We start from the raw sequence: 16,122 nt of genomic DNA, 5'->3' as shown, positions 1-16,122 counted from the left end.
TGCTGCTGAAACGTGGGAGTTGAAAAAGGCACAGCATCTGCCTAGCAATGACCAGCTCCTTTCCTCACAAGGAAGATGACATTTTTAGAAGACATGTCACGGGTTTTCACTAGATCTCCATGTTTATTTCCTGGTGGTTATGTATTAACATCTTATCTCTACTATTAGGCTTGTAGGCTAGCTGGTGTCAGTAGTCATTCTGTGTCTCATAAATTACCGTTTTATTAGCGCCAGATACATTGTCATGTAATTTCATTTGATCACAAGTATCCTATGAGATAGGCGAAGCAGACACATTTCTATTTTACCGAAAATTAAGATCCAGACAAGTTAAACCAGAGTCACTCCGTGTGGAAGTGGCAAAGTTGGAAACCAAGTTAATTTTTTTAAATTAATATTTATGAGCATTTATCCTATGCTAGGTCCTATACTAGTTACACAGTCGTGTATGGTATATGCTATCACTTCTGATCTTTGTGTCATTTGTGACCTTGTGTGTTTCAGCCAGACACAGTTCACTGGTGAACACCTAAACTTGAAACGTGCGGTCCAGGTGCGATGGCTCATGCCTGTAATCCCAGCACCTTGGGAGGCCAAGGCGGGCGGATCACGAGGTCAGGAGATCGAGACCATCCTGGCTAACACGGTGAAACCCCGTCTCTACTAAAAATACAAAAAAAAAAAAAAAATTAGCCGGGCGTGTTGGCGGGCGCCTGTAGTCCCAGCTACTCGGGAGGCTGAGACAGGAGAATCCCTTGAACCCGGGAGGTGGAGGCTGTAGTGAGCCGAGATCGCGCCACTGCACTCCAGCCTGGGCAACAGAGTGAGATTCTGTCTCAAAAAAAAAAAAAAAACCTGAAACGTGCTATTCAGAAATATCTTCTAAATCAAGACCTAATATTTTGTACTTGGATTCAGTCTTGCAGATTCATTTGTAACAGCTCACAAAAACAAGTCAGATTTGTATTATTGGTTCCAAAAAGATACATAGGTAGAAAAGTTAGTATTTTCTTGCCATAATGTCGCTTTACTATATTGTCTTTTTTAATTCCTGGGGGCTAGCAATGTATGGCACATATATAGTGGACAAGGGGATTTTTAACCAGTATAGCGGTAAGCAGAATGGTTCCTAGATAAATATATGTTGGATGAATGCTCATTGAATTACCTCATCTCATCCTTACAACAATCCTCTGAGGTGGGAATTGTCTCATGTGTACAAGGAAATGGAAGGCAGGGAGATTAAGTAACTTGCCTAGGATCATACAACCAACAAGCAACAGAGCTAGAATTCAAGAAACGCAGGACTCCTGATCTTAAGCCTGTGCTCTTTACCAGCAGGCTTCTTTTTTTTTTTTTTTTTTTTTTTTTTTGAGACGGAGTCTCACTCTGTCGCCCAGGCTGGAGTGCAGTGGCTCAATCTCGGCTCACTGCAAGCTCCGCCTCCGGGTTCACGCCATTCTCCTGCCTCAGCCTCTCCAAGTAGCTGGGACTACAGGCGCCCGCCACCACGCCCGGCTAATTTTTTGTATTTTTTAGTAGAGACAGGGTTTCACCGTGGTCTCGATCTCCTGACCTCGTGATCCGCCCTCGGCCTCCCAAAGTGCTGGGATTACAAGCGTGAGCCACCGCGCCCGGCCCACCACCAGGCTTCTTATGGGAAAAAATGGCAAAGCGGCAAGAAGAAGCTTTCCTCATATCTCATAAAAATATATAATAGATATTCAGTTTTTGTCTGAGTGAAATAATTGGCTATCATGTATCAGGGCAGATATTACTTTCCGTTTATAGGTTAAGGTGGCTTACTCAAGGTCACAGTAGAGGATTTCCAGTCCTCTGACACTGCTCTTTTCCATTGGTGCCTCCAAGTGATGACTTCAGACCACAAAAGCACTTGGAATGAGTACATATACAGCTGGTGAAATCTAAGTAAGCTTAGTGTATTGTACCAGTAGGAAAAAAAAAAGAAAAAAATATTTCTTAGGAACACACACATAGCATCCAAAGTAAACATTTAAACATATATGTATGTAATTTTTTTAATAAAGTCCATGGAAAAAAGGAGCTAAATTTGAAGAGATTAGATTATTTGCCGAATGTTTCACACAAGAATATGAGACAGTCCATTTGGTGGATTTCCTTAGGTGACTGCCCAGGATAGTTACCCACACCCCTTTCAAACAAACAGCCGGGCGCGGTGGCTCACGCTTGTAATCCCAGCACTTTGGGAGGCCGAGGCAGGCGGATCACGAGGTCAGGAGATCAAGACCACGGTGAAACCCCGTCTCTACTAAAAATACAAAAAAGTAGCCGGGCGTGGTGGCGGGCGCCTGTAGTCCCAGCTACTCGGAGAGGCTGAGGCAGGAGAATGGCGTGAACCCGGGAGGCGGAGCTTGTGAGCCGAGATTGCGCCACTGCACTACAGCCTGGGTGACAGAGCGAGACTCCCATCTCAAAAAACAAACAAACATCCTATTTTCTTACTCTTGTTCAGTGTAAGAGTAAAAGGAATTATGTTTGTTGAATTATATTTGTTAAGCTAGGGAAGTAGATTTAACAGTGGATAACTGAGGTATCTAAACCCTTTCTTAGCTACTTAAACTTGTATAGACATTTAGAAGTTACAAGATAAAATTTGAAGTCTCTTTTAGGTAAGGGAATAAGTTCTTGTACATGGTGATATTTTTAAAATTTTCATTTATGCCTTTGAGATATATATCACCAATGTAAGGATAAAAGTCCAGAAAAAATTAGTATTGCCTTGTTAAATGCTTAGGTACCAGAATGACAGGAAATAAAAGCACTAGATAGCATAATAAATGATGAGTGTCACTTTAGCAATAGAACTCATTTCTAGGAAAGACTTTTTAGTTCTTGGTACTGTACTAGAACTTCTATTTTTGTTTCCCTTTGCTTTTCCCTTTCACATTGATAATTGTGTCATTTTAGCTTGATATATACTTCAAAAATGGGTTCTATTTCTGCAGAAGCTCATTGTTGTCTGTCCAGCCTGAAGTAGGGACTTTTAAGTATCTGGCATGGCTCCAGATGGTGCCTCATTTTGGTAATTTGGAGTTATGTTCACCCTGGGCTTGGATTTTTATCTGTTCATGGTGGCACTGGATACCCTGGACCCAGCCACCCCTGTCTAGAAAGACTTACATGTTTAGAGAGTTCCACAAAAACTGTCTTTTATGTTGTTCTTGGAGCTGAAATGGGATTTAAGAAGATTTGTATGACCCCAAACCCCAGAACCAAATTTGTACTAACCTATATGTGTGTTTGATTTACTTTCTTTTCCTCATTTATTAGTTGTTTATTAGTAGGTAAATATAGTAAGGAATATGCTGTGTCTAAGTTTGGAATGCTGACTTTTGTGGCCTATTATACAGGGAATTAAAGTGATTTGGGAAGGTTTTCTTTTTTTCTCTTTTCTTTTTTCTTTTTTTTTTTTTTTGAGACGGACTTTTGCTCTCGTCGCCCAGGCTGGAGTGCAATGGTGCAATATCAGCTCACTGCAACCTCTGCCTCCTGGGATCAAGGGATTCTCCTGCCTCAACCTCCCAAGTAGCTGGGATTATAGGTGCCCACCACCACACCTGGCTAATTTTGTATTTTTAGTAGAGACGGGGTTTCTCCATGTTGGTCAGGCTGGTCTCCAACTCCCAAACTCAGGTGATCCGCCTGCCTCAGCCTCCCAAAGTGCTGCGATTACAGGCATGAGCCACTGGGAAGGTTTTCTAGTTTGGGTTGAAAACTAGAAATAAGTAAACAATTTAGGCAAACAATAAATATAGTACTTTACAAAATATTTGAAAAGTTCATTATTCTTAGGTCCTTTCTTGCTTCCTTTGCAACTTTCTAATTCTATATTTTTGCTTCACATTGGTTTTATCTACCAATCTAGAAGAATATCAAAGTTTAGGAAAATGGAGTATCTCATGAGCAGTATATTACTTTTCTTCTTACTGTAAAATGTAGGTGTTGGATTTTTTTTTTTTTTTTTTTTTGGAGACAGGATTTTGCTCTGTTGCCGAGGCTGGAGTGCAGTGGTGCAACCATGCGCACTGTTGCCTCAACTTCCCAGGCTTACACAACCCTCCCACCGTAGCCTCCTGAGTAGCTGGGACTACAGGTGTGCACCACCACACCTGGCTAGATTTCAAAATTCTTTTGTAGAGACAGGGTCTCATTGTGTTGCCAGGGCTTGTCTTGCACTCCTTGGGCCCAAGCAGTCCTCCGGTCTTGGCCTCCCAAAGTGCTGGGATTACAATCATGAGCCACTGTGCCGGGCCAGGATTTTTTTTTTTTAAGAGATGAGGTCTCACTATGTTGACCAGGCTGGTTTCAAACTCCTGAGCTCAAGCAATCCTCTCTCCTCAGCGTCCCAAAGTGCTAGGATTGCAGATGTGAGCCACCACACCCAGCCTAGCTAGGATTTTTAATTAAATTTTATTTTACTATCATGGATTCCACTTATTGATGCCATGGATGTTACAAACGAAGATGATGCCCCTGGTTCATTTCATGCCGATGTTAAGAAAATAAGTGGGCCGCGGCCACCCCGTCTGGGAAGTGAGGAGCACTCTGCCGGCGCCCGTCTGGGAAGTGAGGAGGCCTCTGCCCGGCGCCATCTGGGAGCCTCTGCCCCTCTGGGTGAGGAGCGCCTCTGCCTGGCTGCCCCGTCTGGGAAGTGAGGAGCGCCTCTGCCCGGCCGCCCCGTCTGGGATGTGAGGAGCGCCTCTGCCCGGCCGCCCCGTCTGGGAAGTGAGGAGCACCTCTGCCTGGCTGCTGTGCAGCCTTCCAAGTGTGAAGTGACAGCCTTGTGTGTGATCTTTCCTGTCTTCCCCAAGTTTGCACTTTCGACATTAAAGTTTACTTTTTAGTTAAAAAAAATAAGTGGGCCGAGTGCGGTGGCTCATGCCTGTAATCCCAGCACTTTGGGAGGCCAAGACGGGCAGATCACCTGAGGTTAGGAGTTTGAGACCAGCCTGACCAACATGGAGAAACCCCGTCTCTATTAAAAATGCAAAATTAGCCAGGCATGGTGGCGCATGCCTGTAATCCCAGCTACTCGGGAGGCTGAGGCAGGAGAATCCCTTGAACCCAGGAGACGGAGGTTGTGGTGAGCCGAGATTGCGCCATTGCAATCCAGCCTGGGCAACAAGAGTGAAACTCTGTCTCAAAAAAAAAAAAAAAAAAAAAGAAAGAAAATAAGTGACCTATAATATATTGCAAAAGGCAGCGAAGTCCTAGCTGGGTGCAGTTGCTCATGCCTGTAATCTCAGGACTTTGAGAGGCTGAGGTGGGAGAATTGCTTGAGCTCAGGAGTTTGAGACCAGCCTGGTCAACATAGCAAGACCCTCATCTCTACAAAAAATAAATTAGGCTGGGCGTGGCGACTCACGCCTGTAATCCCAGCACTTTGGGAGGCCAAGGTGTGTGGATCACCTGAGGTCAGGAGTTCGAGACCAGCCTGGCCAACATGGTAAAACACCGTCTCTACTAAAAATACAAAAATTAGTCAGAAGTGGTGGTACATGCCTGTAATCCCAGCTACTTGGAAGGCTGAGGCAGAAGAATTGCTTGAACCTGGGAGGCGGAGTTTGCAGTGAGCTGAGATCGCGCCACTGCATTCCAGCCTGGGTGACAAGAGCCAGACTCCGTCTCAAAAAAAAAAAAAAGAAAGAAATTAGCCAGGCAAAGAAGGTGGCCTGTGTGCCTGTGGTCCCAGCTACTCTAGAGGCTGCACTGGGTAGATTACTTGAGCTGAGGAGGTTGAGGCTGCAGTAAGCCATGATTGCCCCACTCGCACTCAAGCCTGGGCAACAGAGCAAGACCCTGTCTCAAAAAAAAAAAAGACAATGAAGTCTTGCATTCCAATGACATGCCACTGTTCTATTGCACTTTAATAAATGTATGCAAAATATATATTGATGCTGTATATTTTAACAATTCCAGAAAGACCCAGGGAATAAAATAATTAAAATTATCACTAGAATTATCTTTCCTCATGCCATAGCACCCCCACCCCCCTGCCACTCCCCAAATATATCCAGAGTTGGCTTTTTTTTTTTTTAGACAGTCTTGCTCTGTCGCCCAGGGTGGAGTGCAGTGGTGTGATCCCAGCTTACTGCAACCTCTGCCTCCCTGGTTCAAATGATTCTCCTGTTTCAGCCTCCCGAGTAGCTGGGACTACAGGTGCCTGCCACCATGCCTGGCTAATTTTTTGTATTTTTAGTAGAGATGGGGTTTTGCCATGTTAGCCAGGGTGGTCTCGATCTCCTGACCTTGTGATCCGCCCGCCTCGGCCTCCCAAAGTGCTGGGATTACAGGCGTGAGCCACCACACCTGGCCTAAGAGTTGGCATCTTATTTGGAATATGTAACACTAATCAGAATTTTGGTAAAGAATAATCTATTCCGTTTCCACTCCAACTGGGTGTACTTCAGTTCCCAATTCTGACACTAACCACCTAGAATTGATGCAGACCGCACAAGTTAAGGGCTCAGTTCTTCAGATGCACTTCAGGGGTCTCCAGGCCTCTCATCCTTCTGACCAATTCGGCTAAAAATTTAGGAGTTCCTGAGAGCCCTGTGGGTCTATAATTTACTAGAATGACTCAGAACTCAGGAAACGGCTATATTTATGATTATAGGTTATTGTAAAGGATATGACTGAGGAAGAGCCCAATTAAGAGAAACATGAGGCAAGGTATGGGAATGAATGTGGAACTACCTGGCCTCTTCCTATGGACTCAGGGAGCATCTCCTTCCCGACACACCAAGGTGTTCATCAACCAGAAAGCTCCACCAAGGTTTAGTGTCCAGAATTTTTACTGGAGTTTCATTAATAGGCATGATTGATTGAATCTTTGGCCATGTGATTGAACTCACTTTCCAGCTCCCTTCCCCTCTGTGGAGGTCAGAGGGTCCCAAAGTTCCTTTCTGGTGGCCAGCCATGATTCTGAAACTTTCGGGAGGCCCACAGGGAGTTGCTTGTTTAACATAACAGACACTCATCACTTAAGAAATACCAAGGGTTTTAGGAACTTCATGCCAGGAGCTGAGGTCAAAGACCAGATATACTCTTTTTTTTTTTTTTTTTTTTTTTTTTTGAGACAGAGTCTCGCTCTGGCTAATTTTTGTGTATTTTTAGTAGAGACAGGGTTTCACCATGTTGGCTGGGCTGGTTTTGAACTCCTGCCTTCAAGTGATCCACCTGCCTTGGCTTCTCAAAGTGGTGGGATTACAGGCATGAGCCACCGTGCTGGCCCAGATATACTCTTTATTATTCCACACTGACCTGCATTCTACAAGAAAAACACTAGTCAAGCAATTTAAATATATACTGCATATACTTACATGATTGTAATTGCACTAAAGTAGAAAGTATATATAATGAAGACAACATTTCGGAAGTTAGTTTGCCTTTTACCATTTGTTTCATGATTAAAAAAATTCTAAGAGGCAAGTGTTTTTACTTTGTTTTGGTTTTCTTGTTGTTGTTTCTGACAAAGGCATTAAGTGAATGAAAATATATAAACATGATTTAGACAATCTTTTCTCTCCCCTCCCCTCCCCACTCATTTCCTTTCTTTTATTTTCTTAGACCGGGTCTCACTCTGTCACCCAGGCTGGAGTGCGGTGGTGTGATCCTGGCTCACTGCATCCTCTGCCTCCTAGGCTCAAGCAGTCCTCCCACCTCAGCCTCCCAAGTAGGTGGGACTACACACGCACACACCACCACGCCCGGGTAAGTTTTGTATTTTTCGTAGAGACAGAGTTTCCCCATGTCACCCAGGCTGGTTTTGAACTGCTGGACTCAAGCAATCCTCTCACTTTGGCATCACAAACTACTGGGATTACAGATGTAAGCCACCACGCCTTGCTGATTTAGACAAACTTTCAAAATTTGCTTATAAACAAATGTTTATTCGAGTCTGTGGAGTTCGGGGTTTTTTTTCCCCCTTACTGGTAGGAAAATGTGAAGAAAGTAAGTAACACCTGGTATTGAGGGTGTCAGCCCAGATACTCTACTCAAATGCTAAGAAGTACAATTGGTTTCTCTCAGTGTAGCAGCCAGTTTCTAAGGTGGCCCTCAAGATCCTCAAATTCTGATGTTCATATTTTTGTGTGATCCCCTTCCTTGAGTTTGGGCAGAACCCGTGATTTGCTTTCTAACCAGGCATATGGCAAAGGTGATTGGCTGTCATTCCCATGATGACATTATGTTATATGGCAAAGGTATGGCTCCTGTGGCTCACACTTACTTTCCTGCTGGCCTTGAAGAAATAGCTGCCATGTTGTGAACTTCCTATGAAGAGAGCCATGTGACAGGGAGCTGTGGATAGCCTCCAGGAGCAGAGGCTGGCCTCTGACTGATGAACAGAAAAAAAAAAAAAAAAAAAAATTGAAGCTCATAGTCCCACAGCCACAAAAAAAATGAATTCTGCCTTCAACCTGAGTAAGCGTGGAAGTGAATTCTTGTCTCTTCAAGCCTGCAGATGAAAATGAAGCCCAGCTGACACCTTGATTGAAGCCAGATGAGATTCTGAAGCAGAAAACCCAACTAGGCTGGGTTCTTGGAAGGTAATCCTCAAGGAAAAGGGAAGAAGATGGAAGAAACAAACTAGATGCAAGAGATTTGTTCTTCAAATTATATTCTTTAAAGGTCTTAGTTATTAAAAGCTTCCAACTGTTTAAATTATGCAATGGTCTTTTTTGAAGAGAATATTAACCTTAAGTTCTGCTTTTTTTTGTTTTTGTTTTTTTTTTTTGAGACAGAGTCTTACTCTGTGGCCCACACTGGAGAGCAACAGCACTATCATAGTTCACTGCCACCTCACTCTCCCAGGCTCAAGCTATCCTCCCACCTCAGCCTTCTGAGTAGCTGGGACTACAGGCACACACCACTGTGGACGACTGCACCCAACTGTATTATTTTTGTGTGTGATGAGGTCTCACTCTCTCACCCTGGCCTGGAGTGCAGTAGCATGATCTTGGCTCACTGTAGCCTCTGCCTACTCAGTTCAAGCAATCCTCCCACCTCAGCCTCCTAAGTAGCTGGAACCACAGCCATGTGCCACCACATCTGGCTAATTTTTTGTATTTATTGTAGAGATGGAATTTCACCATGTTGCCCAGGCTGGTCTTGAACTCCTGGGCTCAAGCGATCCACCCACCTCAGCCTCCCAAACTGCAGGATTACAGGTGTGAGCCATGGCATCTGGCAAGTTCTGTTCTGAGATAAATAGTGAACTACTTCTGGCTGGGCATGGTGGCTCACACTTGTAATCCCAGCACTTTGGGAGGCTGAGGAGGGTGGAGGGTGGATCACCTGAAGTCAGGAGTTCAAGACCAGCCTGGCCAACACAGTGAAACCCCATCTCTACTAAAAATAACAAAAATCAGCTGGGTGTGGTGGTTGTCACCTGTAATCCCAGCTACTTGGGAGGCTGAGCCAGGAGAATTGCTTGAACCCAGGAGGTGGAGGTTGCAGTGAGCCAAGATCGCGCCATTGCACTCCAGCCTAGGCAACAAGAGCAAAAACTCTGTCTCAAAAAAAAAAAAAAATAGTGAACTACTTCTGCTTACTGACAAAGTTGTCAAAAGGAAAATAAAGCATCAATTTACTTCCCCTCAAAATTTTATTTGGAGACTCAACCCCAAATTCTATTTTGTTTTCTCAGTTTTTTTTCTTGTAAAATACAGTAACAAAATTTACCATCTTAGTAATTTTAACTCTATAGTTCAAAGGTAAGTACATTTATATTGTTGTGCAACTGTATCACCACCATCCATCTCCAGTTTTCATCTTGCAAAACTGAAACTCTATACCCATTAAACAATAGCCTCCCCCTTTTCCTGTCCCCCCAGTACTGGGCAACCATCCTTCTACTTTCTGCTTCTATGAATCTGACTACCCTAGGTATCTTGTTTAAATTGAATCATACAATATTTGTCTTTTTGTGGCTGACTTATTTCACTTAGTGTAATGTCCTCTGAGTTCATCCGTGTTGTATTATCATGTACCAGAAGTTCCTTCCTTTGTATGACTGAATATATTCCTATTGTTTGTGTGTTTGTGATTGTATGTACATACTTTGCTTATCCATTCATCTGCCGATGGACACTAAAAGCTTCCACCTTTTATGTATTTATTTATTACTTAGGAAGTGAAGAAGCTTCTGCCAAATTCTAAATTTTATGGAGGAAAACAAAGCATGGCTGATTAGATAACTAGTGTTTACTTTAGATAGAATATTAATTTTAGGTCTACTTTATGGCATATAGAATTTTTTTAAATCAATATTTACATTATATTTATGCCCATTTTTACAGGGTTGGGATAATTTACTTATTTATTTTACTTTATTTTATTTTATTTATTTTATTTTGAGACAGAATCTTGCTCTGTCACCCAGGCTAGAGTGCAGTGGTACAGTCTCGGCTCACTGCAACTTCCGCCTCCTGGGTTCAAGTGATTTTCCTGTCTCAGCCTCCTGAGTATCTGGGATTACAGACATGTGCCGCCACACCCAGCTAATTTTTGTATTTTTAGTAGAGATGGGGTTTTGCCATGTTAGCCAGGCTGGTCTCGAACTCCTGACATCAAGTGATCCGCCTGCCTCAGCCTCCTAAAGTGTTGGGATTACAGGCATGAACCACCATGTCTGGCCTGTAATTTTAGTGATTTATAGTTGTATCTTTACATTTATAACATTAGTGTTATATTTGTGTCATGCCTATGATTTATTTTATTTTCTAACCCAGGGGTCAGTAAGCCTACTGGTCAACCTGCCTGTTTTTCTATGTCTTTCAAGTGAAGAATAGATTTTACAGGTGAACATTTGTGCCCAATTTCATTATGGGCTACTAACTTTGAATCTCAATTAAGCAAACGCCCAAGAAAAAAAAAGTTTATTCTTCTCATTAATTATACATTACAAAAAATTATACTCAGTTATTTTTATGATATTTTGAATTTCCTCAATGAAAAAAAAGTGACTCTGAAATGAAAAAAATGTTATCTGAAATACCTACATAATATCCTTAATTTTGCCTCTTGTCCTACAAGGCCTATCATATATACTGTTTGGCCTTTTGTGGAAAAACTTTGCAGGGTCTCTCCTCTAGTCTTTTTATAGCATTCTTTTCAGATACTATTTGGAAACATATTAAAATGGAAACTAAAATTTTATGTTTATATCATCTATTTATTGTTTTTCCATGGGGAATTCTACTAGGTATCCTACCAGTCATTGGATATACTTAGTATAAGTTGTTTTTGAACTATCCTTAGGCCGGGCGCAGTGGCTCACGCCTGTAATCCCAGCACTTTGGGAGGCCGAGGCGGGTGGATCACGAGGTCAGGAGATCGAGACCATCCTGGCTAACAGTGAAACCCCGTCTCTACTAAAAAAAATACAAAAAATCAGCTGGGCGAGGTGGCGGGTGCCTGTAGTCCCAGCTACTCGGGAGGCTGAGGCAGGAGAATGGTGTGAACCCCGGGGGGCAGAGCCTGCAGTGAGCTGAGATCGTGCCACTGCGCTCCAGCCTGGGCGACAGCGAGACTCTGTCTCAAAATAAAATAAAATAACATAAAATAAAGTATCCTTTAGCCAGGCACTGTGGCTCACGCCTGTAATCCCAGCACTTTGGAAGACCAAGGCGGGCAGATCACAAGGTCAGGAGATCGAGACCATCTTGGCTAACACACTGAAACCCCGTCTCTACTAAAAATACAAAAAATTAGCTGGGCGTGGTGGTGGGCGCCTATAGTCCCAGCTACTTGGGAGGCTGAGGCAGGAGAATGGCGTGAAGCCGGGAGGCAGAGCTTGCAGTGAGCCAAGATTGCGCTACTGCACTCCAGCCTGGGCAACAGAGCAAGACTCCATCTCAAAGAAAAAATAATAATAATAAAAATAAATAAATAATAAAATATCCTTTAGTTTTTGTGCACCTTAAAAGCAATATTTTCTCCCAATTAGGTATATTATTAAGGCTGTTTTGGAAAAATGTTATTCAGAGATAATCAGAAATCTGTTTAAAAAAAAAAAAGCCGGGCATGGTGGCTCATGCCTATAATCCCAGCACTTTGGGAAGCTGAGGCGGGTGGATCATCTGAGGTTGGGAGTTCGAGACCAGCCTGACCAACATGGAGAAACCCTGTCTCTACTAAAAATACAAAATTAGCTAAGCGTGGTGGCACATGCCTGTAATCCCAGCTACTTGAGAAGCTGAGGCAGGAAAATGGCTTGAACCTGGGAGGCCGAGGTTGCGGTGAGCCGAGATCATGCCACTGTACTCCAGTCTGGGCAACAAGAGTGAAACTCCATCTCAAAAAAAATAAAAAATAAATAAATCTGTTTTAAAGACAGTTGTAAAAATATTTAGGATAATACAGATTGAAAAGCTTAATCCTATAAAGGTAGTAACATGCATAGAACTTTCTTTATGATTTTTCATCTTGGGTTTCTGATAGGCTTAACTTTGAAGAAATTAGAGGAGTGGCATAGTATAGTAGAAAGATGCATATTGCATCACAAACGAATAAGTCTCTGCTAAATGTTTGATGCATTCATTTGCAATTCTAATACAAAACTTGCAGGACAGAAGAAACATTTAGAATAAATTGTTTTTATGAATTAGTAATAAGCATCTAGGTAGAAAATACAAAGAAAAGGAATCTTATGGTAGTTATCACAAATACTAAATTTATTAGTAGCAGAATGTGTGTAGTAAAGATACTTAAAGGATAGCATAAACATTAAATGAGAAAATAAACAAAACTGGATTAATGAATAAATAGGTATATCTCTTGATGAGAAGACTAAAAATCACAATGCTGTCAAGTTAATATATGGATTGAACACTTTATTAAATAATTACATTGCCAGTGGTGTATTTTATAAGTCATGGCATAAATTGAATATATATGGAAAACTCACTGTAGAATTTTAAACATGAAAACAACAGTTGTAGTTAATAAGAGCTATTTGAAAGAAATTTAAAACAATATAGATTTTATAACTTAATCCAAGTTTATAAAAGACTTCTAGATTTTTATTTTTGAAAATTTTTGTGGGTACATAGTAGGTGTATGGATTTATAGATTTCTAGATTTTAAAAATAGGAATTAGAAAACAGTAGAGAGAAAATGTTCCTGGAAAAATGGTTAGTAAAGAAAAGAAAAATACTCCATTTTACAATGACCGCCAATGAGAAGAAGGAATCTAATATTTTAAAGAACTAAATTTGAATACTTTTACAGTGTATTGAGGAGTTCTACTGGATGTGATGAGATGGATTGGTTGATTATATAAACATTTAAGCATATAGAATACATGTAAATATAATTTGTAAAATTAATGGAATGGTAGAAGCTTTTTGCAATAAATCTGATAAAGACTTAAAATCCTGATTCTGTACTAGGTGTAGCACTTAAATTTTCAAAGAGCTATTTAAGTGCCTTTTATATACTAATTTAAATTGCATACCAATTATTTGAGGTAAGTATTATCATTACTTCCATTTTACAGATGAATTACAAAAAGGCTAAGTGACTTGTTAAAAGTCTTATAGTAAGAATTTGACCCAGTTTGGCTCTAGAGTCTGTTCTCTTAGCCACAGTGATATATCACATGTTAAGTACAGATGCTCCTCAGCTTACAATATGGTTACATCCTGATAAACCCCATTGTAAATAGAAAATATTGTTAAGTTGAAAATGCACTTAGCACTCCAATGAACCCACTGTAAAGTTGAAAAATTGTAAGTTGAACCACTGTAAGTCTAAATGTTCCTCAGTTTATGATGAGGTTACGTTGTATAAATTCATCATAAACTTGAAATATCAACTTTAAGTATGTAAGTCCAACTGTTTATTCAAAGTAAATGTAAAATAGTTGAATGTGAACAACCTACAGCATCAATAAAAAACAACTGAAACCAAATATTTATCATAATAATAAATATAAATGTCCTAAATTTACCTATTAAAAGAAAAAGATGAGGTAGATCTGTATACCCTGAATTTGAAAGAGCTTTGCGACTGTTTATAAACAAGTGGAGGAATAGCACTGAAAAAATAATTAGTAGTTACTGTCTTCCAAGTTTAAAAAACACCAAAAAGGCTGGGCTTGGTGGCTCACACCTGTAATCTCAGCAGTTTGGGAGGCCGAGGCAGGTGGATCACGAGGTCAGGAAATCGAGACCATCCTTGCTAACATGGTGAAACCCCGTCTCTACTAAAAATACAAAAAATTAGCCGGGCATGGTGGTGGGCACCTGTAGTCCCAGCTACTCGGGAGGCTGAGGCAGGAGAATCATTTGAACCGGGGAGGCAGAGCTGGCAATGAGCCGAGATTGCACCACTGCACTCTAGCCTGGGCGACAATGGGAGACGCTGTCTCAAAAAAACAAAACAAAACAAAAAAACACCAAAAAAATGTGTACATGTATACATGGATAGAACCAGGTATTAAAATATTAACAATGAGGCTGGGCGCGGTGGCTCACGCTTGTAATCCCAGCACTTTGGGAGGCCGAGGCGGGCGGATCAAGAGGTCAGGAGATCGAGACCACGGTGAAACCCCATCACTACTAAAAATACAAAAATTAGCTGGGCGTGGTGGCGGGAGCCTGTAGTCCCAGCTACTCGGAGAGGCTGAGGCAGGAGAATGGCGTGAACCCGGGAGGCGGAGCTTGCAGTGAGCCGAGATCGCGCCACTGGACTCCAGCCTGGGTGACAGCGAGACTCCGTCTCAAATAAAATAAAATAAAATATTAACAATGGCGGCCTGGCACAGTGGCTTATGCCTGTAATCCCAGCACTTTGGAAGGCCGAGGCGGGTGGATCATCTGAGGTCAGGAGTTTGAGACCAGCCTGGCCAACATGGCAAAACCCTGCCTCTACTAAAAATACAAAAATTAGCTGGGCGTGCTGCTGCGTGCCTGTAATCCCAGCTACTTAGGAGGCTAAGGCAGGAGAATCACTTGAGCCAAGGAGGTGGAGGTTGCATTGAGCCAAGATTGTGCCACTGCACTCCAGCCTGGGTGACAGAGTGAGACTCCATCTCAAAAAAAAAAAAAAAAAGCCAGTGGGAGGAGACGAAGTGATGAAGAGAAGTTTCTCCACTTTATAAAATTTTTATATTGTCTTAATTCTGCCAAAAATGTGTTACATTACTTTTGTAATTTTTTAAAAAGTATGTGCAGTGGCTTAAATGCGTCCCCCGTAGTTCACGTGTTGGAAACATAATCCCCAATACAATAGTGTTGGGAGGTGGGTCCTAATAGGAGGTGATTAATTTATGAGGGCTTTATCCTCATGGATGGATTAATGGTATTATTTTGGAAGTGAATTAGTTATCTGGAGAGTGGGCTTGCTATAAAAGTGAGTTCAATTCTCTATTGCTCTCTTATGTGATACCTTCCACCATGTTATGATGCAGCAAGAAGATCCTCACCAAATGTTTACCCCTCAACCTTGGACTTCCAGCCTGCAGAATTTTAAGAAGTAAATTTCTCTTCTTTATAAATTGCCCAGCTTGTGTTGCTCTGTTATAGCAACACAAAACACAGCAAGACAGTGTGTGTAGGTAAATAAGTAACATCAACAAGAAAAAGATCAGAAAGAGTAGAATCCAAACTGTTAGCACTAGATATGCCTGAAAAGCAAAATTAGAAGTGATTGGAAGGCAGCCAGGTACAGTGGCTTACGTCTGTAATCCCAGCACTTTGAGAGGCCAAGGCGGACGGATCACCTCAGGTCAGGAGTTCAAGACCAGCCTGGCCAACATGGTGAAACCCCGTCTCTACTAAAAATACAAAAATTAGCTGGGGGTGGTGGTGGGTGCCTGTAGTCCCAGCTACTCAGGAGGCTGAGACAGGAGAATTGCTTGAACCCAAGGGATGGAGGTTGCGGTGAGCTTGGGATCGTGCTGCTGCGCTCCAGCCTGGGCAACAGAGCAAGACTCCATCTCAAAAAAAAAAAAAAAAAGTGATTGGAAGGGGATTATTTTCCCCATTTTTACTATACATACCTTCGTATTGTTGAATTTAAAAATTTTACAGTGAGCATTTTTTAATTTAAAAACAGAGAGTATGTAATTATTTT

General features: G+C 41.8%; 1 protein-coding gene across 4 annotated transcripts in view; it reads left to right on the top strand.

Annotated features, from left to right (window-relative positions):
• ABHD18 (abhydrolase domain containing 18) overlaps positions 1-16,122 on the top strand; it is an 81,781-nt gene that overhangs the window by 708 nt on the left and 64,951 nt on the right. The window contains exon 1 of one of the 4 annotated variants that reach the window (XM_030815721.1): positions 7,730-7,755. The exons of the other annotated variants lie outside the window; for them this stretch is intronic. The gene's annotated coding sequence lies outside the window, so the exon portion shown is untranslated. Of the gene's footprint in view, positions 1-7,729; positions 7,756-16,122 lie in introns of those variants that run through there. 4 annotated transcript variants of the gene reach the window in all.

Source organism: Nomascus leucogenys, chromosome 7b (genome assembly GCF_006542625.1).
Source record: "Nomascus leucogenys isolate Asia chromosome 7b, Asia_NLE_v1, whole genome shotgun sequence".
NCBI lineage: Eukaryota > Metazoa > Chordata > Mammalia > Primates > Hylobatidae > Nomascus > Nomascus leucogenys.
Note: the sequence above shows the minus strand (reverse complement) of the source record. Positions and strands in the feature narration are given on the sequence as shown.